This window comes from Tachyglossus aculeatus, chromosome 24 (genome assembly GCF_015852505.1).
Source record: "Tachyglossus aculeatus isolate mTacAcu1 chromosome 24, mTacAcu1.pri, whole genome shotgun sequence".
Lineage (NCBI taxonomy): Eukaryota > Metazoa > Chordata > Mammalia > Monotremata > Tachyglossidae > Tachyglossus > Tachyglossus aculeatus.
Window position 1 is genome coordinate 19,311,863 of NC_052089.1, and position 25,076 is coordinate 19,336,938.

The 25,076-nt window shown below is 41.6% G+C and overlaps 1 protein-coding gene across 1 annotated transcript in view; it reads left to right on the plus strand.

Moving 5' to 3' along the window:
- The first annotated feature begins 229 nt into the window (after positions 1–229).
- The window catches only part of ROBO1 (roundabout guidance receptor 1), an 829,371-nt gene continuing 804,524 nt past the window's right edge, over positions 230–25,076 (plus strand). Inside the window, exon 1 of the mRNA XM_038766034.1 lies at positions 230–288. The gene's annotated coding sequence lies outside the window, so the exon portion shown is untranslated. The remainder of the gene's footprint in view (positions 289–25,076) is intronic.

Genomic DNA, 25,076 nt, shown 5'->3' on the forward strand with positions numbered 1-25,076 from the left:
CCTTCTGCGGCCGCCAATCGAAGCTGATCCCGGGATTTATTTGTATGCACCATGCCGTCTGCCCTGCGCATTACTAGGAATCCACAGAACGGATCGGATAGACTCCTCTTCTGAAGACGGATTGGATTTTTCTTTTTTTTTCCCAGGGACGGAGAAAGCCGCTTTCCCCCTCCCTCGCCCCTGTCGGGTTGCAGAGCGTCGTTGGCTTTTCTCCGGCCCTCGCAAAGCGTGTCTCCCGCCTTTGCGGGAAAGTTGCGGCTCAACCATCCCGTTTTCTGCCGACGAAGGGTGAGTCCTCCCCCCGGGGCATGGGGGATGAGCCCGCAAGTTTCTTGGAGATCAATCAATCGTATTTATGGAGCAAGAGCTCACCTCCTCCAGGAGGCCTTCCCAGACTGAGCCCCTTCCTTCCTCTCCCCCTCGTCCCCCTCTCCATCCCCCCATCTTACCTCCCTCCCTTCCCCACAGCACCTGTATATATGTTTGTACATATTTTTTTACTCTAATTTATTTCTACATATCTATTCTATTTTATTAGTATGTTTGGTTTTGTTCTCTGTCTCCCCCTTTTAGACTGTGAGCCCACTGTTGGGTAGGGACTGTCTCTATATGTTGCCAATTTGTACTTCCCAAGCGCTTAGTACAGTGCTGTGCACATAGTAAGCGCTCAATAAATACGATTGATGATGATGATGATGTGTGCAGAGCACTGTATTAAGCGCTTGGGAAGTCCAAGTTGGCAACACCTAGAGACAGGCCCGACGCAACAGTGGGTTCACAGTCTAGAAGGGGGAGCTAATAATGATGATAAGGGGGACATAATAATAATAATGATGATGATGATGGCATTTATTAAGCGCTTACTATGTGCAAAGCACTGTTCTGAGTGCGGGAGCGGCCGGGCTGTCCGGGAAGTTTGTCCCTGCGCCCCGAGAAGTTGCAAGGACCGGCCCCGCATCTCGGCTCCGGATTTACAGCTGCCGGTTTATTTTGTCTTTATTCCTGCTTGTGGACATTAGGATGAGTGCGTGCGGGGGGGGTGCCAGTGTACTCATGCATGTGCGTGTGTGTGCATGCTTGTGCATCCATGTGCAGGTGTGTGCATGCATGTGCTGGCGGTGTGCGGGTGTGTGCATGCGTGTGCATCCATGTGCGGGTGTGTGCACGCGTGTCAATCAATCAATTATATTTATTGAGCGCTTACTGTGTGCAGAGCACTGTACTAAGCGCTTGGGAAGTACAAGTTGGCAACATATAGAGACAATCGCTACCCAACAGTGGGCTCACTGTGTCCTGGCGGTGTGGGTGTGTGCATCTGTGTGCATGCGTGTACTTGCGGTGTCCGAGCGATGCAACTTTTCTGGGGGATGTGGGGGCTCAGCCCGCGCCGTGGGGATCAAATCAAGCTGCAGCCCCCTGAGCTAGTGGCCAGTCAAAGGACGCGGGTTCGAATCCCGCCGCCTCCACCTGGCTGCTGGGTGACCTTGGGCGAGCCGCTTCACTTCTCTGGGCCTCAGGGACCTCCTCTGCAAAACGGGGATGGAGAGGGTGAGCCCCACGTGGGCATCCTGATGACCTGGCCTTCACCCCCCCAGTCCTGGGCACCTAATATGCGCTTAGACAAGTGGCCATCGTTATAATTATTATTAATAAAGAACTTGGTGCCTATCTCCCGGGCGGACTGCGAAGGGGGTGTGAGTTTTACGATGCATCTGGCTTGTTCTCGAGGGTCGGTGCACTAAACCCCAGGTTTTTCCCGGACTTCTTGGGGCTGCAGAAGGAACCAGGAGGGGGGTTTGGAAGGCGTCGAGGAGGAGCGTGTTGCAGCAGGGTTGGGAGCGGATGCGTGCGGCGAGAGGGACTTTGCCTTGGACACACAAACAGACGTACACACCCCCTGCGCCCATGTGTGCGCGCATGCTGCGTGGGGCCCGGTCATCGGGCGGTGGCCTTGAGGCGCGGGACCTTCTGCATTGTTCGTGGTGCGTCGGGGTTGATGCGAGAGCCGTCATTCATTCATGTATTCAGTCGTATTTATTGAGAGCTTAATGTGCCCAGAGCACTGTACTGAGCGTTTGGGAAGTACCAAAAGGCAACATCTAGAGACGGTCCCTACCCAACAACGGGCTCACAGTGTAGAAGGGGGAGACAGACGAGAAAACAAAACGGGTAGACAGGTGATAATGCCATCAGAATAAATAGAATTATAGCTATATACACATCGTTAATATAATAGTCCTCTTCTTCATCTTCCTCTTTTTTCCCCTCCTCCCCCTCTTCCTCCTCCTCCTCTTCTTCCCTCTCCTCTTCCCCCTCCTCTTCTCCTCCTCCCCCTCCCCACCTCCTCCTCCCCCTCCACTTCTTCCTCCTCCTTTTATTCCTCCTCCTCTTCTTCCCTCTCCTTCTCCTCTTCCCCCTCCTCTCCTCTTCTCCTCTTCCCCCCTCCTCTCCTCTTCTCCTCTTCCCCCCTCCTCTCCTCTTCTCCTCTTCCCCCTCCTCTCCTCTTCTCCTCTTCCCCCCTCCTCTCCTCTTCTCCTTTTCCCCCTCCTCTCCTCTTCTCCTCTTCCCCCTCCTCTCCTCTTCTCCTCTTCCCCCTCCTCTTCTCTTCTCCTCCTCCCCCTCCCCACCTCCTCCTCCCCCTCCACTTCTTCCTCCTCCTTTTATTCCTCCTCCTCTTCTTCCCTCTCCTTCTCCTCTTCCCCCTCCTCTCCTCTTCTCCTCTTCCCCCTCCTCTCCTCTTCTCCTCTTCCCCCCCTCCTCTCCTCTTCTCCTCTTCCCCCCCTCCTCTCCTCTTCTCCTCTTCCCCCCCTCCTCTCCTCTTCTCCTCTTCCCCCCCCCCCCCCTCCTCTCCTCGTCCTCTCCTCTCTCCTTCTCTCCTCCTCCCCCCCTCCTCTCCTCTTCCCCCCTCCTCTCCTCTTCTCCTCTTCCCCCCTCCTCTCCTCTTCTCCTCTTCCCCCCTCCTCTCCTCTTCTCCTCTTCCCCCCTCCTCTCCTCTTCTCCTCTTCCCCCCTCCTCTCCTCTTCTCCTCTTCCCCCCTCCTCTCCTCTTCTCCTCTTCCCCCCTCCTCTCCTCTTCTCCTCTTCCCCCCTCCTCTCCTCTTCTCCTCTTCCCCCCTCCTCTCCTCTTCTCCTCTTCCCCCCTCCTCTCCTCTTCTCCTCTTCCCCCCTCCTCTCCTCTTCTCCTCTTCCCCCTCCTCCTTCTTTTGGGGTGGACGGTGGGGGTCTGTGGTGGACAAAGGGGATCAGCAGATGGGGTCGGTGGAAGGGCGACGCTCAGCTCTGCAGTGCAGGCAGAGGGCACCCTGGGCAGAGGGCACAATGGGCAGAGGGCTGGACAGGGCTGGACCCAGCAGGGCTGATGCAGGGAGCTGTCCTCCACAGCTACCTCACTGCAGCAACGGCCGGCCCCCTGTTCAGGTTGCTGCAGTGCTGCAGAGCCAGTGCCTCTGCACCCCTCATAGCGGGAAGCAATCCGACCAGTTGGGAATGCTAGGGGACAGGAGTCCCGGATCCCATCCCAAACTCTGAAGATTCACATTGGAAAACCATGCCTGCCCTGAGTTTGCCAGAGAGAGAGAGAGAGAGAGAGAGAGAGAGAGAGTGAGACACTTTAGAAAAGGGATGGTTTGCATCCCTGCTCTTCCCTGACATGTCACAGCCGTAAAGCAAGGGAAACAGGCAGCCATGAAGGATTCAGGAAAAAGCCTCCCCACTGGTCTGGTTATTCTGGTGTCCTGCTCATTTAGGGACAGACCTGCAAGATTGAATTGAGGCCCTGAGCAAGGCAGCAGGAGGCCTCTGTTCAGAGCAGAAGGGGGGTCAGGAAACTCTCTCGAGGGATTTCAGTCATTTGATAAGCAATGACATTTCCACACAGGCCCTGCCTGGGACCCTGCCAGGCAGCACAATGGTGTTGCAAGTTCACATTCTCACCATCGCATCTCCTGAATCCTTTTCTGGGGCCCTGATGCTGCCTCCGTTTCATTGGTCCCTCCTTGCCCTATTTGTTCCTTCGAACTCCTGTGGCATGTTTAGAGAGACGGAATGCCAAACAGTCCTGAAGGTAAGGAAAGAGGATGTGCATTTCCAGGCCCCCACAGTGGGTTCCCGTACATTTGTTGACCTACCCTGAGCTTCAGTGAGTGACACTACAAAGGAAATGCTGTCATCAGGGGAAGACAGAGAGCAGTGGTCCAATCACTCTTACCTGAAATGCACAGTCTGGCTTCTTTTAGCACCCTTCCAATAAATAATAAAGCATTATGACATTTGTAGTAAGCTCTGACTTCCATGCTGAGTGCTGGGTAGACACAAGGCCGTGAGATCTGACACATCGGCCCGGTCCTTTGTTAGACCCAGAGAGGTAAAGTCAGTCCATTGTATTTTTTTTTTGAGCGTTTACTGTGTGCAAAGCTTGTACTAAGCGCTTGGGAGAGTACAGTATAACAGTACAACAACAGACACGGCCCCTGCCCACAACGAGCTTAGTCTTGAGTGCCTGGCCCATAGTCACCCGGTAGGACAGTGGCAGAGCGGGGACTTGAACTCAGGTCTCCTGTTAGCTAGCCCAGTACCCTTTCCACTAAACCTCACAGCCATTGGCTTTTCTTTCTTACCTGAGTCCAGTCTGGAATGTGATCTGTCTCAAATGAGGGGCTGGGGAAGGAGAGGCAGAGGAACGCTGCCCGCTCTGGTTTAGAGAGATCCAGGTGGCTTGTCCTAGAAGTAGGTTGAATTCTGTAGAGATCAGATCAGCCAAGGCCCATTCTGTGTCAGAATTGAGTTTGTTCTGGAGTCAGCCTTGTTGATGGTCTTGGTCTCAGGTTAGAACCAGATTCATTCATTCATTCATTCAATCAATCATATTTATTGAGTGCTTACTGTGTACAGAGCACTGTATTAACCAGATGATTGGTTATACGTGTAGCAAACCCAAATCCCCGTTTTGGGCCTTATGGACTTTCCAGATCACTTGCATAAACTGGGATTGGGTCATATTCTGTTTTAAATCCCCGGATCAGCCCTGATCCAATCCCACACAGGACCCAAACTGACAGGAAGCTAAGGGGAAACTCTGTAATACATGCCCCTCCCTCCAGATCCCCATTTCCCTATGTGCTGTCACTAACACTTTCAACTACTTATAAATCTGGAGAAAACAGATACCCTGACTAAGCAGAGGAGGAAGCATCCTCAGTGGATTGGTTTAGATCACAGCTTGCTGCGACTTCACTCTTGCTTTGTCTCCTCCTGATTGAGATGTGACAGCTGCAAAAGACGACTTACTAGGTTTTTTCTTTTTCTCTTTTGTTGTATGTGTTTACTTGCTCTGTAAACAATGAACACAGTGTTGCAAAGGAAAAGCATTCTATTTTGAAATGTAATTGAGATGTATTAGTTGTCGAGGTGTATCCTATCCAAATGGTACTTTCACTACCTTAGATAATCAAGGTTTTGGGTCATCAGTTCCCAACTATTCCGACATTTGACTCTATTGTAGTTCTCGGCTGTTAGGAAATTCCCATTTTGTTACATGCCAGCAGTGGACGCATCTGGGATTAGTTGTGTTTACAGAGGAATGCAAATGTCCACGAGCAGTTGCACAACAGAGGGGAACTGTGCACTGTGACTGGTCTAATGAAGTGAAGCTTTTCAAGTTACAGCACAAGGTGAGGTGAGTTTTAAAGGAAAAAGAATGGCAACTCCTTGGCAGCTTGATGAATGAGCTGATGCAGTGCACCACTCGAAATGGAACTTGAGGTGAAGTCCCATCCAGTCAGCAGGAGAATAAATTTCTCTAGGTAGAAAGCCAGTGAGATTTTCCTCTTCTAAATCCTGTAATATCAGAAGAGACACAGAAATGTACAAGCAAAGATCACCACCTGGTGATAATTTAATTACCTAGTTCAGCTTATAAAATTGTTATTGTTCATCTTTTCTACATCTCCCTGTATCATATTAAGTAATCACGTTTTAAAGGAGGTTATCATGATGAAATAATAGGTGTGACATTCTAATTGTAAGACTGAGTTCATTTACTTCGAGTGGAATCAGGCCTGTCATCATAGTCACCGCTGAAATGTGCAGTGCCGACCAGTCTATAAGAAGCTCTGGAATCAATGCTGAATCTCCTAGTTAGCTGTCGGGTGCCACACCTAGTTACAGCTCCTGGAGGCTGGGGAGGCAAGGTCTGGTGCTGATCCATTTCAAGCAGTCACGCACGGTGGTCTCCAGCATTTCTCAACTGTTCTGTAATACCCAGCAATCCAGGAAGCCCCCTCTTTATCCCTACAGAGCTCTATCGGGATTACAGTCTGGGAAATACTACTTAGACTGAGAGTCCTATGGGGACTGTATCCAACCTGATTATCTTTAATCTAGCCCAGTGCTTAGTATAGTTCTTGGCTTAAAGCAATTGGTTAACATTTATCCGAATTATAAAAAGAAAAATGGTGTGAGGGAAAGGAGCATTTCCCAGAAGCTCATGTGCAGCTGGGGTTGTGGGCATTGCAGATCCCAGCATGGTGGCTTAGGTCTCCAGTCAACCTCCAGAAATGCTTTATTGGGTTCAGTGTTCAATGAATCCAGAGGACATTTGGATATTTGTCCATAGACCTATGTACCTACCTGCAAGTGAAGTAGAGCCTTTTCCTTGTCTCTGTTATATCATGCTAGATGTTAACAATTCCTGGGAGCCTCTTTCCTTGGAAGTGTCACCCAGTGGTCTAGGCTTTTCACATGTTATCTAGACTGCAGAGTGGAGAAAGTGTAACCCTAGCTGAGACTCCACACTTTGGAACAGCAACCAGTGTTCTGTGTCCCTTCACTCATGAACTGAACATTTCAAGGTAAAATTTCAGTAGAATAATACTGGTCTGCCAACTGTTGTAAGCACATTGGTTTATTTGGAGGGCTGAAGTGAGCACCTGAAAATATAGGGAACATACGGAGAAAATACTCACTTCCTCTTGCTCCTTCTCCCTGCCCCCTACTCCTGCTCTCCCTTTCCCCCACTCTCCCTTTCCACTACCTGCTCTCCCTTTTCCCTCCTTCCTATCCCTTCTATGTTGTTACTATCAGTCGTTAGTAGGCCTGTTCAGGGGGAGCAATCTATTCCATTGTATTTAAGGTCATGGTCATAGCAAAGAGAAGGAATTTCAGTGTATCAATCCATCATTGGTATTTTTCTAAGATCACCATTAACTGAATGTTCAGAAACTCGTCTTCCAGCCAGCTGTGAGCACATTCTCTGAGGGGGATGTGGATGGGAGCCAAGGAAGCCCCCTATTGATTCAAGGGAAGGCAAGAGAGGGTCCAAGGTTTCACACTGGGCTGGGATTCTCTCCTTGCAGGACTTCCCCAGTCGTAGGTCTCTGACTCTGAAGAACATTCACTCTTTCAGGCCACCAGCATTCAATAGAGTGCAGCGCATATTCTGGGGAAAACTGAAAGCTGACAGAATTTATATTAATTGTTTAATTATTCTTGCTGTTTTTTAACCAACAATAAATGTTGATCTTAAATCAATTTGGTTAGCACAAAGTAATCCAAACACTGCCATTTACCCACACTAAATGCCTGCATGCGAAGACTAGAAATTCAGCATAATTATCTCTTTTATTTGCCAGACGGAAAAAATGGGCACTTCAGAATGTATTTTGAAATAGTTCCAATAGAACCTGAATCATGAGGCTGTTCATGGACTGATCTACAGCAAACTGATCTGTGGCTGAAAGGAGAACCACTTCCATTAATGCAGTCCAGGGCACAGACTTGTTAGTATGTTTGGTTTTGTTCTCTGTCTCCCCCTTTTTAGACTGTGAGCCCACTGTTGGGTAGGGACTGTCTCTATGTTGCCAACTTGTACTTCCCAAGCACTTAGTACAGTGCTCTGCACACAGTAAGCGCTCAGTAAATACGATTGATGGATTGATTTTACCCACCCTTGCTCTATTATATCCTGGTGGCCTAAGGAAATTTAGGCTGGGCAGCAATTCAGGCTCTGGGAGAAATGGGCTCATTGTTATTTATTTTATTATTTCAAAAATCAAATAGTAAATTGCTTAATTCTATCCTGGGTAAAGGAATGAATTTTGCTGGGAGGTATTTGATCCCCATTGTATCAACCATCAATTTTAACTGGTCTTATACAGAACCAATGTTCATTAGACACACTTTTTTGGTTAGTAAGATGCTACTACTGAGACAAGTAGAGGTGAAAAAAGATTAGAGGAAATAAGGAGGATTCCCTAAAAAGTTTTCGAGACTTTCTTATAGTTTTTTTGAAACACTGCAGGCAATAATATGAATTGCTCTGAATGCTATTAATTGACAAAAGGCTGCAATTCTAGTTATGGACCAGGCTCTGTGCATAAGTTTTGACCCCCATAGAAAACTCATTATCAAAGGGTAGGTAAATGAGTACCAGGCATTAGGACTGTTCAGTAGAAGCATAGAAGTAGAGGCAATGTTGTCTGCCCGCAGTGAGAATAGAATCTACGAGGAGGCACAGAAACACTCGAATTATAAATGTAAAATGGGAACAGAAATTAAAAGATATATAGTTAAAACTAATGAAAATAAAGGTGGGCAAAAAATACTTTAAAAAAGGCATACCCTGATTGCTTAGAGTGCCTGATTTATTTTATTTAGTGCTGGGGTAAGTAAGTAGAGGCTAATCAGGTTAGACACATTCCATGTTCCACATGGGATTCACAGTATTAAGTATTAAAGTATTAAGTATTTAAGTATTTAAGTATTAAGTATTTAAGTATTAAGTATTTAAGTATTAAGTATTTAAGTATTAAGTATTTAAGTATTAAGTATTTAAGTATTAAGTATTTAAGTATTAAGTATTTAAGTATTAAAGTATTAAGTATTAAAGTATTAGATTTAGACACATTCCATGTTCCACATGGGATTCACAGTATTAATCCCCATTTTACAGGTAAGGTAACTGAGGTAACTAAGTGACTTGCCCAAGGTCACATAGCAAACAATTGGTGGAGTCAGGATTAGAACCCAGGTCTTCTGACTCCCAGGTCCATGCTTTATTCAGTAGCCCACTCTGCTTTCCAACAAAGTTAATCGATCTGGATTGAAATGTTATAGGATCAGCTTTCTATTGGACAGAATATTCATGTATAATATTATTTATATATGTATTTATACTTCTATTGGACAGAATATCCAAGTCAAATATATAATACTAGTTATATGTGTTTATACTTCTATTGGACAGAATATTCAAGTCAAATATATAATACTAGTTATCATCATCAATCGTATTTATTGGGCGCTTACTATGTGCAGAGCACTGTACTAAGCGCTGGTTATATGTGTTTATACTTCCATTGGACAGAGTATTCAAGTCAAATATATAATATTATTTATATATGTGTTTATGTGCATACACATACACACGCTTGTATGTCTATATATGCACATAAATATAAATGAAGTGGAGATTTGGGCCTGAATTATCCAAACTCCCACTTAAGTTTGCCTCTGTCCCAAACTTTTCTTTTTGTTTTGAATGGAGTTTATTCAACAGAAATTCCTCCGTGTCGGCTTTAAATCTCTCAGTCAGCTTGCCCCCTTGCACCTTTCTTCTCTGATTTCCTTCTGCAACCCAGTCTGCACATTTTGTTCTACTACTAGCTTGCTCTCTGTACCCCTGTATTCACTGTCTCACCACCGACCCATTTCCCACATCCTCCCTCTTGCCTGGAACTCCATCACCTCCAAGTGCACCGGACCACCACTCTCCCCACCATCATATCTTTATCAGGGTCCCATCTCCATGAGGCCTTCCCCAATTAAGCCCTCTTTTATACCTGACTCCCTCTCCATTATGTGTCGTCTCAGCATTTGGAGTTGTACCCTTGAGCTTCACTTTGTATTTACTCGATCCTCAACCCCACAGCAATTACATATATTTTCATAATTTAGTAATAATAACCATTATTATTATTATGGTACTTGCTGGGCATGTACTAGGTATCAAGCACTGTTCTAAGTGCTGGAGCTCCCAGACTGAGCCCCTTCTTCCTCTCCCCCTCGTCCCCCTCTCCATACCCCCCATCTTACCTCCTTCCCTTTCCCACAGCACCTGTATATATGTATATATGTTTGTACATATTTATTACTCAATTTATTTATTTATTTTACTTGTACATATCTATTCTATTTATTTTATTTTGTTAGTATGTTTGGCTTTGTTCTGTCTCCCCCTTTTAGACTGTGAGCCCACTCTTGGGTAGGGACTGTCTCTATATGTTGCCAACTTGGACTTCCCAAGTGCTTAGTACAGTGCTCTGCACAAAGTAAGCGCTCAATAAATACGATTGATTGATTGGAGTAGATTCAAATCAGTCAGGTTAGTCACAGTCCCTGACCCACATTGGGCTCACACTTTTAATTGAGGCCCAGGGAAGTTAAGTGATTTGCCCAAGGTCACCCAGCAGAACTGTGACAGAGCCAGGATTAGAACCCATGTCTTTCTGACTCCCAAGCCTGTGCTCTGTCCAATAAGACTTGCTGCTTCTCAGTCATACAACTGTTCTGCAGTGTTTATAGTTCTTTTCTCACAGTGTCTACGATACGAGTGCATCCTGCTGGATTAATTGCAGAGTCTCTATTTGTAATTATATTATGTTTATAGACATATTAATGTCTGTCTTTCCCTGTAGACTGTAAGCTCTTTTGGGGCAGGGATTGAGTTTACCAGTACTGTTCTAGTTTGCTCTCCCCAACACTGGAGTACTCTGCTCACAGGAAACTCTCAATTGGTTGACTCTGCTATGTCTTTAAGACTATTTCAGAATAAATAAATAAATTTACCTCCCATTGGCATAGAAACACTAAGGAATGATTGTTACCTTCCTAACCAGTACTACCATGAAAGAGAGGGAAAGGACAGTGCATCTCTATTCATATCTGGATTGTTTATCAAATCAATTGACTGTGGCCCAGATCGTGGCAGACAACAACCAATTGTAGTGGAGCAGCAAACAGTCTTTTTAGCAGGAGTATTTACGGTCATGTTTATAGAATCATAAAATTATAGAGCTTGGAGGAAATTGGAAGGTCCTTAAGGTCAGACCCCTTGCAGGTGAAAATCTAAACTATCCAGGTCAGGTTGTTGCCTATTCTTCTTTCAACAAACTCCACTATAGTAATAGTCTGATAACTTTATTCCTTGTATTTTGTCAAACTCCCCTATTTTGGTTTTATATCTAAAAGGAACAAAAACTTGAAGGTGCTGGGAGGCTGATATTTTGTGCATAGCTTGTTTTCCAAAGCTACAAGGCCACCCTTGTTGACCTAGAGCTCGAAGTATAATTAGGGCAATTTTTTGTTTGTTAAGTTTTTTAGCAAGTTGAGACTTTGGATAAGTCCTTAACTGTGAAATCTGACTGGAATGTAAAATGCTTACCCACTTGGGCATATAGAATAAGCAATGCAAGTGGGGGTTTTGTATTTTATACATATTCATTGATTTCAGTAATTGACATTCATTAATCAAATGCAAGGGTAGTATACTGTGATATTGAATTAAGATTTTTAAAGAGAAAAGGAACCAATAAAGTAAAAATTAAGGTCCCTTGAAAAGAGTGAGCCCAGCTCTCAGCTCATATTTTCATCATGTGCTTTCTTTGAATGCTTTGAAATGCTGTGACCTTGTAGACAGTGTTAACTTCTGGAACTGCTATAGTATATATACCAGGTGCTGATGTTTTGGTTGCTATGGTAACCACAATTTTGACTTTTATACCCGTACAATTCAAAGCACTTACCCCATCACATTAAGGTAGTGTTTTCATTTTCTTCCCCCAGTTTCTTTTAAGAATGACAAAAATGAAGGGAGTGAAATGTGTAAGATGTCTGAAAAATTATTTAACTGCGGTTCATGCAGTGTATCTAGCGCATTGTACAAACATTCCTAATACTGTGCCAGTGTTATCATGTGGAAGTTGTTTTGATTTTGCACAATTCATTCGATTACAGATGTTCTGAAAGTTCACAGAGGGGAATGAAATTTGTACCCTTCTGATGTAATTTATTCAGGGGAGCAGAGGAGTACAGAACTGGAAGGATGAAGGTCATCAAGTAATGAATATGCCAGAGCATTCCAGGCGGGCTCTCTCTTCATGAATTGCTAATTAATCCCTGAGGACTTTTTTTAGTAATAAATTGGAATGTCTAAATTTCCTCTCCTTATCAGAAAATGGTGTTTCTGTAGAGTAGCAACTTTGAACTATGTCTGCCTTAGATATTCACAACATAGAGGAGAAAACAAAGATGGCTCTAGGAATTGGGAAACGAATGCAGTAGTGCATTAATGGAAAACCTTTACTTGCCCACATGTAGGATGGATTGTTATCCACACAATCTTCCATCAGAAATATCTTCTCACACCCCCACATTCCAATAAAAATATTAGGATAGGGAATATCATTTTCTACTTCCCAAACCATAGAAGCGTGCGTGCATTGTTTGCTTGTGTTCATCTATACTATTACTGAACTAGTGTGTATTCATTCATTCATTCAGTGCTTACTGTGTGCAGAGCACCGTACTAAGCGCTTGGGAAGTACAAGGTGGCAACAAATAAAGACGGTCCCTACCCAACAGTGGGCTCACAGTCTAGAAGGGGGAGACAGACAACAGAACAAAGCATATTAACAAAATTAAATAAATAGAATAGTAAATATGTACAAGTAAAATAAATAGAGTAATAAATATGTACAAACCATATATACAGGTGCTGTGGGGAGGGGAAGGAGGTAAGGCGGGGGGATGGAGAGGGGGTTGGAGGGAGAGAGGAAGGAGGCGGCTCAGTCTGGGAAGGCCTCCTGGAGGAGGTGAGCTCTCAGTAGGGCTTTTAAGGGAGGAAGAGAGCTAGCTTGGCGAATGTGCGGAGGGAGGGCATTCCAGGCCAGGGGGAGGATGTGGGCCACGGGTCGATGGCGGGACAGGTGAGAACGAGGCCCAGTGAGGAGGTTAGCAGCAGAGGAGTGGATGGTGTGGGCTGGGCTGTAGAAGGAAAGAAGGGAGGTGAGGTAGGAGAGGGTGAGGTGATGGACAGCCTTGAAGCCCAGAGTGAGGAGTTTTTGCCTGATGGTTGATTGGTAGCCACTGGAGACTTTTGAGGAGGGGAGTAACATGTATATATATGTTCAGTAATGTATATACTGAATTTCAACCCCACCTATAAATCACCAAAATCATTTCAATTTTTCACCCCTCACCTTTTTTTTAATGGCATTTATTAAGCACTTACTATGTGCAAAGCACTGTTCTAAGCGCTGGGGAGGTTACAAGGTGATCAGGTTGTCCCGGGGGGGCTAACAGTCTTCATCCCCATTTGACAGGTGAGGGAACTGAGGCACAGAGAAGTGAAGTGACTTGCCCCAAGTCACACAGCTGACATTTGGCAGAGCCGGGATTTGAACCCCTGACTCCAAAGCCCGTGCTCTTTCCACTGAGCCACGCTGCTTCTCCACCTTCTATTTACCATACTATGTACATAATTGCAAAGCAAGATAAAGTGCAGGTAACAAGTTTCTCCTTTGCATGGCATTCATTAGGGATAGAAACTTGAATAATATGCAGATGTCCTTCTATTTTCTCAAAATTTGATAATGCAGCCTGTGGAATGCCCTGGGTTGTGCTCAACTTACCTACCTGATGCTCAGTCGTTCACAGTAAAATGTACTTCAAGGCTGGCAAATGCATATACACACATTTTGGTCAAAATCCATATATTTTGGGAGTGGCTCTCAATTCCCCAATATTGCTCCATGTTTCTGCAGATACAGAGATGACAAAGATGGGTATAATAATATGTGATAATACTGACTGGTGTCAACACACTTTAGGGTGCTGTGAATTAATTAGGGAAGGCTCCCTGCAAGAAGAGGTGGAGGACTAGAACAGATTCAAAGATATGAAGAGCTGTTTGGTGTGAAACTCTCCTAGAGTTACTTGGCCCCAAATTTATGCAACAGAGTAGTTGTATGTGTGTTTTCCATGAAGTTTCTGAAATGGTCTCTGTATTAGAATATTACAATGCTTGTAGTATTGTAAACCTTAATTTATTTTGATAATTTCCTCTAGGCTGTGAACTCTCTAGACAGTGAGCTCAGTGTGGGCAGGGAATGTGTCTGTTGGTGTACTCTCCCAAGCGCTTAGTAATAATAATAATAGTAATAATAATGGCATTTATTAAGCACTTACTATGTGCAAAGCACTGTTCTAAGCGCTGGGGAGGTTACAGGGTAATCAGGTTGTCCCATGTGGGGCTCACAGTCTTAATCCCCATTTTACAGATAAGGGAACTGAGGCACAGAGAAGTGAAGTGACTTGCCCAAAGTCACCCAGCTGACAATTGGCAGAGCTGGGATTTGAACCCATGACCTCTGACTCCACAGCTGGGGCTCTTTCCACTGAGCCACGCTGCTTCTCCAATGTTTTGCACACAGTAAGCACCCAATAAGCATGATTGAATGAAAAATTTTCCCAAAAAATTGTAACGTGAATTAAATGAGGTTATAGCGGTAATTGAGACTACCAGTCATCAAAGTGAGACTGTTTGTTACTTAGGAGGAAATGATTGCAGTAGCACAACTTATACCTTTCCCTTGGAGTGCAAATGTGCTTACAGACCTTCTGTTATAGTCTAACTGGAAGGCTGGTGACTAATCTCAGCATGGTTGAGCAGCAAATGTTGGAGGATAATTGGATCTGCGGGCTGAAGTGGTGAGAATGTTAAGGGTTTTGTGGGGGAGATTGATTTGGTAGTTATTTTATATTGTGCCTGTGTAAAATTGGGGTAATATTTGTTTTCCTTTTAATAGATGTTTGTATTGCAAATTACCAGTTAATTTTTAAAAGCGATCTAAATGATCCATTACCTCTAATAGCTTTTAATGATTCATAAAAAATGTTTCTACGTGTAGGGAAAATCATTTAGTGAAGATGCTGGACATCATCATACCACTGTATACTGTGGATTAAAAAGAAATTAACATCAACATTTATTTTAGTTCTCTGCTCTGCAGAGATAGTGCTCTGCACATAGTAAGCGCTCAATAAATACGATTGATGATGATTTTAGATGTGAAAGTACATGCCCACTGATTGAAAACTATAACAAAATATGTAGGAGCGGTGTTATTCTCCCTGGAAGGTAGGTGAGAATTCATTCAGTTGTATTTATTGAGCGCTTACTATGTGCAGAACACTGTACTAAGCACTTGGAAAGTACAGTTCAGCAACGGATAGAGACAATCCCTACCCAACAACAGGCTCACAGTCTAGAAATGACTATTGTTTTTCAATGGGGTGTCCTCTAGATATTTAGGTATATATTTAGGTATATAGGTATATACCTATATATATATATATATATATATATATATTAGGTAAATATCTAGATATTTAGAGAAACCATGTGTGATGGTGGGATAACGAAGTTCTCTTCTATCTTCGGCTGTGATTTCTGTTTCAGGTAGGATTAGAATGAGAGATATTTTGGCAGCTAAAGGAAAACAGAAACGTGATTGAGATCCTGAGGCTTCCATTGGGAAGTTGCTGCATTTTGGGGGAACAATACTTGTAGTATTTTTATTTCTTTGCCCATTGATTAGAAATGTTGCCAACCTTAGAGTGCATTTTAGTGTGAACCACTTAACATCAGGCAGGTAAGTTGAGCACATCCCAGAGCATTACCAAATTTTGAGAAAATAGAGGGACATCTGCATATTATTCAAGTTTCTATCCCTAATGAATGCCATGCAAAGGAGAAACTTTTTTGTTACCTGCACTTTATTTATCTTGCTTTGCAATTATGTAGGTAATATAAGTAGAAAGTGAGGGGTGAAAATTGAAATTATTTTGGTGATTTATACGTGGGGTTGAAGAAGATGAAAGAAATCTGTGCCCAGTTTCCAGAGGCAGTGCTAGAACGGTAAAAGCTGCTAATTTCCACTTTTTAAAGTGTCATCTTATCAATTTGTAGAATTAGGTATTCTGTCAGGAACTAAGATTAGAGACTTCCATGTGTTAGACTTCATGTATCCATGAAGGTGAATACATCTATTTTGTCCACAAAAGGAAAATAGTGCATTCTTTTGGGCTCCCCGCTGTTTGAGGTTAGCATTGTCTCCCTCCACCTGCCTGTCACCCTGGACTGCAGGTCCATGGCATTAATGAGTTCAGGTGAGAGGTAACATTAGTAAATGATGGTAGATAGTTTTCCCTAGTTCAGTATTTATGTAGTTTGTATTTTTACCTATAAAATAACTGCTTATCAAGGAAGAGATAGGTATAGTTTAGGAGGAGAAACTGGCATAATGATGGATCTATCCAAATCGGGGAAATGTATTATGGCCTTCCTTATCACTGCGTGTACTTTTTCATCCTTTAGCATAATTATTATTGGAAAAGGCTGGAATACTCTGAGAGCAGAAAAGAGATTGGATTTAATAGCAAATAGTCATTTCTAATCTAAGGCATGGTTTTATTAAAAAAGAGGGTGGATGTTGGGTGCAAACCTCTAACACTGAGAACAGCTCAAAAGGGAACATTTTGATTCTTTACTCATCTTTCAGATGCCATCCACAAACTACAAAAGGCATGGTGGAATCCTTGGATATTACAGTCCCCAGCACTGAAAGAATGTTGTCCCTGAAGCAGAGTTAAATTTTCTCTATTACGTTCATTTAAATAACTTGCATTTGAAACATGTCTAACTTCATAGCCAAGTTAATATTGATGATGATAATAGTAATGGTAATAATTGTGATATTTGTTAAATGTTTACTATATGCCAAGCACTATACTAAATGCTTGGGTAGATACAAGATAATCAGGTCTACCATAAGGCTCACACTGTAAAGGGGGGGTGAACAAATACTGAATTCCTGTTTGCAGATGGGTTTCACTAATATGCAACTAGATACTATGGACAGAGATGGAAGTGTTATCATTCTTTGTAATGCTCTGCAAACTCAAATCAGGAACATTGACATTTAGTATGCCTTTTTTTCTTTCAATAATAAGAGAAGGGATAATAAGTACTAAAGAGAATTTGATGTATTTTTAGTGGCTATGCTCTGAACATTAATTCTGCCTTTGAAGGTTCTTTTTCCTAGGTATTTTCTTGTTAGGATGGAAATAAAATATCTCACTTTGAGTGTACCTCAAGAATAGTGGAAAAGCTGTAGCTTGTAGCATGTCAGGTCTGAATTTTATCAGTAAAACCCACACATTGCAAGCCCTGCAGGCACAAATAATAGCGTCCTTTGTTTCTTAGGGAAGTTATATGCTCTGTCATCATAACCTGTGAAGATTGGATCCACTGAAAGTCCCATGAATCAGGCAGTGTGCTTCACCAGAATAGCCTTAAGGGTTGGACTGGTTAACAACTCTACCAGCAAGGTGTTCACAGCGGTCCTAACTTTTATGACCACCGTAGGAGTTTCAGGCTCCACTGACAGTGATGAAAATGCTCAGGGCTTAAAAATAGCAAAGATTTTTCTATGCTTCACATTTCAAATGCCTTACTTAGCTACAGGGGCTCCTCTATACTGCCCATTGCATCCCACAGAGGTGAGGTTATTGGCATCTCAATATGGGACTTCACATACCCTGCTACTCATTTCTTGGGTTACCTTCCTTCAAACCTCTATTATGGGGTTATAAGACCATTGTAAAATTATGGCAAACTCAGGTGCTTTTCTGAATGGTAAATACTTCCAACTAGAGAGCAACACTGCCCACTGAATATGGATGACAAAGGCACATATTTGTACTTACGGGCTGTGAGCTCGTTAGGAGCAAGGAACATGTCTGCTAATTCAGTTATATTGTACCTTCTGAGTGTTTATTACAGTGCTCTGCACATTGTAAGTGCTCAATAAAGACCACTGATTGATATGTTGAAATATTATTTCAGCAGGCTCTCTAGACTTTTCTTGAAAGGTTGTCATTTTGATTTCAAGCATTAGGATCTCAACAGGACAAATTAGGACTCTATTTTACTAAGAACAATTGCTTTTTGCTATGCTGTGCTGAGGAGATGATATCCTAGACAGTTTTCATACTGCATTTTCTCAGAGGCTTTTACTTAACCAGTTCAAATTAAAAAACAGTGTTTATAACTCCTAGCTTGTCTGCCGGCAAAGAAAACATGAGCCAAGAAATGAAATAATTCTGTGTGGTAGTATTTCTTTATTAGTTCCAATCACTCTGTAATTAAATTTACATATGCGGTAATAAAATCCACCAGATCATCAGCTGATGCACATTTAGCCTCTGGACTCAGTGACATTTAATTAGTCTGCAGCCGACAAATGCCAGCCTTCCTTTTTATTGACAGCAGAATTTTTTTTTTTGCTTTTTATGTATTCTCTTTTGTCTGTCTCTTCCCTAATCCCTTTCCCCTTACCACATCCTCCTACTACATCCCTTTGCCCTTCACACTACTACGATGTAACTGGAAAACCTGTATAGCATTCAGAAATAGAGAATATGGGCATTGTAACTAAATGTGGTAGTAATAGTAGTACAAGTGGCATTTGCTTTTTTAAAAACCTTTATGGTATTTAAGCGCTCCCTGTGTGCCAGGCCACTGAATAAAAAGTTGGGGACAATGCAAGATTATCAGGTTGGACACAGTACATGTTCAGTTGGGGTTTGCAGTCTTTATCCCCATTTTACAGATGAGATAACTGAGGCAAAGAGAAGTGAAGTGTTTTGCCCAAGGTCTTGCAGCAGACAAGAGACAGAACCGGAGTTGGAAAAGATCCGTTTCCCAGGTCTGTGTTCTTTTCCACAAGGCCATGCTACTTTCCAAATGTGCATTTGTACACACGTTCATTCACTCAGTTTGGCTGTCGTTGTTGTACTATCTATATTGACATGAATAAAGAAATCTTAAAAACTAAATTATTCCGGTTTTCCAAGTTTAAAGCAGGTGTAAATGGCAGTCAGTTACTTCTGCTACATTGCCCATACTATACCACAGGCTTTATTGATTGGTTTCGATTAATTTATGCCAGCAAGTAAATTAACACAGCACCTGAGGCATAATTCTCTAGTGGATCATGTACACTGACTTTTTACCATTCTTGCTGTTTTACCTCCTACGGGGCATTTTGCTGCTAGGTACAATATTTTTCAGTCTAGCCACGGACATTACCCATTGATCTAATGACAGGTCATTTACAGCAAACCTATGCTTCTCTGCAGTGATGCCTCTTTAAGTGACATCTTATCAATGGCAATTCAATTAGTCAGCCCTAAGACTTTGAGAGGGAGCTTACTTTCAGACATGTTGCTCTCTTCAAATTTGCATCTGAAATGGTAATATCTGTACTTCTGCTTTACTCTTATTTTCTTTATTTCATTCATTTTATAGGCATTAATGTCTATTTCTTGGTGCCTATACCATTGTTCCCGAAATTCTGGTTTCTTTGTATTTTTCTAACAACCGGTTATCTGATTTGGAATAGTAATTAGGAATTTTCACTAATCTTTCTTGGGTTTAGGGAAAAAGCTAATCAAACTGGTGAAAATTCAGAATGCTAAAGAACTCAAATTTATCATGATAAAGTTAACACTTTCATATTCAGAAATGTTATGAATAAAATAAGTCTAAGTAACATTTTTCTAAATCTAATCAATCAAGCGAAATAAGAGCAGAATTAAGTTTTCTCTGATTTTTACCAAAGACAATCTTCATGAATATTTAAATCCCAATTTAAAAGGTAAAATGAATCCATGTTTAAGTACAATTTCTAGTTCAGGATGGCATGATTATATGTCCTACAGTTGTTCTTTGCTAAATGTTCACAGTCAGGATACATTTCTTAGACTCTAAGTGGCAATAACTCTTTAATTGTTTGTTAAAAGGAATGAGAGCATTGACCCATAGTGCCTTGGACTACAAATTTTGGCTCTGGGTTTACTGTACCAAGAGGCACCATCGCATATTAAAATGCTGGATAATAGAGGCTGTAAAGCAATACAGAACTTAGCTTGGGCTAAATTCACCATAAAATAAAAATACTTGTGTTAATTTTTTTTAACCACACTGCTTCCTATGCACATCTCCTTCGATCCTGTTATGTTTCTTCTCTGTAATTTGTTTCTGCCTCCCTCTTTCTGCCTCCTTGTGGGAACAGATCTGTCTACCAATTATAGTGAATTGCACTCTCCCAAGGGCTTATTACAGTGCTTTCCATTCAGTATACCATAAATAAATACCATTTGTCAATGGATTGATTGATTCTGTGTCTTTCCATTATCTGTATAGACAGCCAGCCATGAGTAGATGGCCATCACTATTCTAGAAATGCAGTGCTAATTTTGGGAAGGGGCTATAGAAGAAATATTAGATGAAATAATTTAGAAAGGACAAGAGTATGTAAAAATCATGAAAACAAATGGTAAAAATAAGCTGTGCATGAAATACCTTTGGGATCATTTTTTTTTTAGGTTGGAGGGTGTTTTCTTCATTCCACGTATTGTCTTCTGGACACTTTAAATTAAGCACTTCAGCATATATTTTACTTGGAAAATGTTCAGTAAATTTTGTATGTCAAAGATTTTAAACTGCTGAATGTTTTATTTGATTTCTGTGGTCCAAATGAAACATAGGTTAATGAGTAAGAAGATCAGAAGCACAGGATTGCCAAAGAAAATAAGATTATTCATAGGGAGACAAGTTGGCTTGTATTACCCTGCTGTGTAAAACCTAATTTTTTATTCCATAGATTTATGGATGATTTTAATGGAGGGGGAAAAAAAGAGATTGCAAAACATAATTCATTTCTTCACCAAGGGATGTCATTCTTCTACAAGGAAGCCTTGGGTGATTAGCATATCCATTGAGTGTATCTGGAAATCTTCTATGGTTCCCAGTGACACACATTTTTTTTTAAGAGAGCACAAGGTGACTGGCCTTGAACTGCCTAATGTCCATAGCTGAGAATGGATTGTAGTCTGAAACAAACAACATCACACCCCCTTTGCCCCCTTTTAGTATGTTGCTTTGCTTTATGTTTAGAGGTACTTGCTCTGTTAGAGTGGTAAGGAGGTGACATGGGAGTATCTTGAAAAATCTTGAAAAGTATCTTGAAAAATCTTGAAAAATCTTGAAAGTATCTTGAAAAATCATCTGGGATAGTTAGGCTTCAACCCACCCTCTCTCTCATTCTCTTCATGAGGAAACAGGGGAAGGGAGGGTAACTCTGCAGTCACACCAAAATCTACAGTTGCTCTTGTCTTTGTCTTGACTGTGAGCTCTATCTTGGATCGAGACTATTTCTGATGCTAGGTGTATATCTACATAAGCAATTGACACATAGTAAGCGTTAATAAATACCGTAACTTGCTCCTTCTTCACTTACAAGCAGGAGGGAAAGAAATATCTTGAGTTCCTATTTCAAACAGTAAATCAGTGGTATTTGTTCCACTAAGTACTTGGGAGAGTACAATACAATAGAGTTGGTAGACACAATCCCTACCCATAAGGAACTTATAGTGTAGAGGGAGGATAGGAGTTAAAGTACGTTATGGAGAGGGGAAATGGAATAGTATAAGGATATATTTATATACAGAATCAATAAATCAATCCTATTTATTGACTGCTTACTGGGTGATGATGATGATGGCATTTATTAAGTGCTTACTATGTGCAAAGCACTGTTCTGTACTAAACCCTTGGGGAAGTTCAATATGGAAATGCTGTGGGATTAATATCAACTGCTGAAGGGGTAAATGTCTATGCAGCTGACTACTTTGAACATTTTAATTCCATCAGGGCAACTATCCAGGAAACATGAATGGTCTTTCACTCTTGCTACTCAAAATGTTCGTCAACTCTTACTTAAGGCAAGAGTCATATATTTGCTTGGAGGAAATCACAGAGGTTTGTCCCTAAAAGGTAACTGGGACAAATCAAATTAATACTCAAACTAGTAATGAGGGAACACACCAAGTAATTTCATTTAAAAAATTTTAAAACACTTGGCTACATTTAATATTACCATAGCTATTTTCTCTACAGAAAATTATGCAATGTGAAATCATTTTATATAATAAATAATTCTGAATATCTGTCTATGCTCATGGAATCCAATTGCGTCAAAACAGCTAAAATTACATTATCTTAATGGGAAATTATTTCTATGCACATAAAGGTTTGGAGCTTCTGTAACATATGGAATAGACAATATGAAGTAATCACAATTCTATTGTATTCTCTGTGATCTTTATTCTTCAGTGATATTAAATTTGAATTTGTTTTTAATGCATTCTAAGTACCCTGAAAATGTATGTTAAGTAATTATGGTGCTGTCTCAAATTGCCCATAACATATTTTGTTTGTTGTTAGTTTGAAATTTAAAGACGGATGGTTTTGTAAAAATGAGTGTGATTAATGCTCAGTCCCGAGGGAATATCAGTTTACATGACAAAATCATCACATAATTTGGCAGAATTAGAGCACAGTTGAGAGATTCTGCTTAGTAAAGTCTTCTGAGAGAGCTGCCATGTAGAATAAATTCACCTTTGACCCCCAACAGGAGGAGGGATGCTTTTAGGTCATAAGTGAGGGCATTACCCCAAGGTATTCCATCTGTTCAAGTACTGAACCTCTAAAAATGTACCAAATGAGGGTTAAAACCAGAAATTGATTATATTTTTCTTAAATAATTATATACTTTCGATTATTTAGTGAATAACTCCATGTCTTTCAAACGTTAGTTATTCAAATCTGTAAATCATGTGCATTGTAGAATTTTCTTTAGATTGTAACCTTCTTGAAGGTGGGGGACTGCACATTATACTCGTGCGTGGTTCTTCGAACTCTCTATGTACAAGGGAAGCTGAGTAAAATGTTACTGTTGATTATGAAGCAACAGTAGTAATTGTGGTAGTTGGTAAGCGTTTACAGTTGGTTCAAGCACTGTGCTGAACCCCGGGGGTGGCTACAAGCAAAAAATATTGGTTGAGCAGCTACATCTATTATGTGACTTTGGGCAAGTTACTTCACTTTTCTGCGCCTCAGTTACCTCATCTGTAAAATGGGGATTGAGACTGTGAGTCCCCCATGGGACAATCTGATCACCTTGTAACCTCCCCAGCGCTTAGAGCAGTGCTTTGCACCTAGTAAGTGCTTAATAAATGCCATTAAAAAAAATTCCTGCATCTCCTGGATGACTATGATGGAGGTGAAAATGCATCTACAACTCATATGTGGGTATGTGGTTGTGTGACAGTTCTTGCAAAAACGGAGAAGTTGTCACCAGCGGGGCATCAAGCTTCAAACTGGAAAATCTAAAAGATGGTTGTAGTTTCCAACGTTTCTGGGGTGATGATTCCTAGAACTACCAAGGGTCATGTGTGATTTGGGTCATCAAGATCACCTTCATGCCATGTTGACCCCCAAATGGCAAGACAGGATGTCAAAGAAGATCTGAAAAAAACTCCTAAGCATAGCATAGGTGGATATCAAAGGTTATCCAAGAAATTGCTGTAAAATTAAAGTGAGTGACTGTAAGTGGGAAGGGTAAAATAATAATAATGATAATAATAATAATGGCATTTATTAAGTACTTACTATGTGCAAAGCACTGTTCTAAGCGCTGGAAAAGAAACAGTAAAGCACACTCCAAATGATCAGTCAATCATGTAAATGCTTACTGTTTGCAGAGCACTATACTAAGTGCTTTGGAGAATAGAAGAGAGTTGGAAGACACATTCAGTTGGTAGACACATTCCCAAGTTGGATATCACATTTCCTCCCCTAGAGGAGCTGATGTATGAATAAGTAACACTGGGAATTAACAACAGTGTGCAGATAGCCTAGAATATAGGAATCAGGAACAAAGTGGCTTATTAAGTGGGGACTTAAACACACTTGAAATAGCAAACTCAAAAAAAGGGCTGTGCTTACCTGTGAATGGTATGGAAGTCTTGTCAGATTTCAGTCTTGCAGCATACACATCAAAAGTATTATAAAATAGAAAAGGTTCCTATAGAGAGACACAAATACACAAAAAGCGGCAGAGGATGAGAATTGGGAAGCAGAAGGACCTAGATTCTAATCCCTTTTCCACTACTCATCTGTTGTATGACCTTGGGCATGTCACCGTGCCTCAGTTACCTCATCTGTAAAATGGGGATAAAGACCGTGAGCCTCATGTGGGCCATGGACTATATCCAACTGGTAACTTGTATCTACCACCGAGGTCACACAGTGTGATGTGTAGGGAAAGGGTAAACAATTAAAACTGCTGTTGAAATGGCTTTTGTCATACAGTGCCTTTAACTTCAAAAAATGTATGCTAAACTGGCATGTTTTAATGAGTATTTGGCATAGCATACTTTTCTCTCATTTAATTTCTGCTTTACATGCAGACAGAACATCTTGCCTTACTAAGATAAAAGGTAATTAGCTCTAGTATCTTTGTGGAAATTTGATGAATTGGAATTTGAGCTACTATATCAAATGCCAAATTACATTAAGATGGTCTTATTAAAGCACAGAATGATAAAATAAACTGAAGTGTATTTAAAAGATCTTTTATTCAGGTCAGTGAAGTTTAGAAGTAAAAAATGAGAGGAAAGGACAATTCCTCAGGGAAATGACTGCTAGAAGAAAGACCAATATTTTCCTTGGGCTAAGTAGATTAGAATATTTTAATTAGTTGGAGGATGTAAAGAACCATGCCAGGAATTATTCTGTTTAAGGGAATTAAACACACAGTTGGACTAATGATCCAGTTCTGACTGTGGGAGAGTATGTTGACTCAAGGCCCGACATAAATACTCACGATGGAAAGGTTAAGAGTACAGAAGAATGAAAATTGGAAATATGGGTCTCGATTGAATGTGAGAGGTTCCAAGACCAGTGTAGTATACCTAACCTCAGAAATGTTACCTTAATTACTGCTAAGAACAAGATGGGGTTGTGTGTGTGTGTGGGGGGGGGGGGGGGTGTACATTTTTTTAAGGTAACTTAAAAAAATCACATTGAAATATTTCGCATATTCATTTATTGAT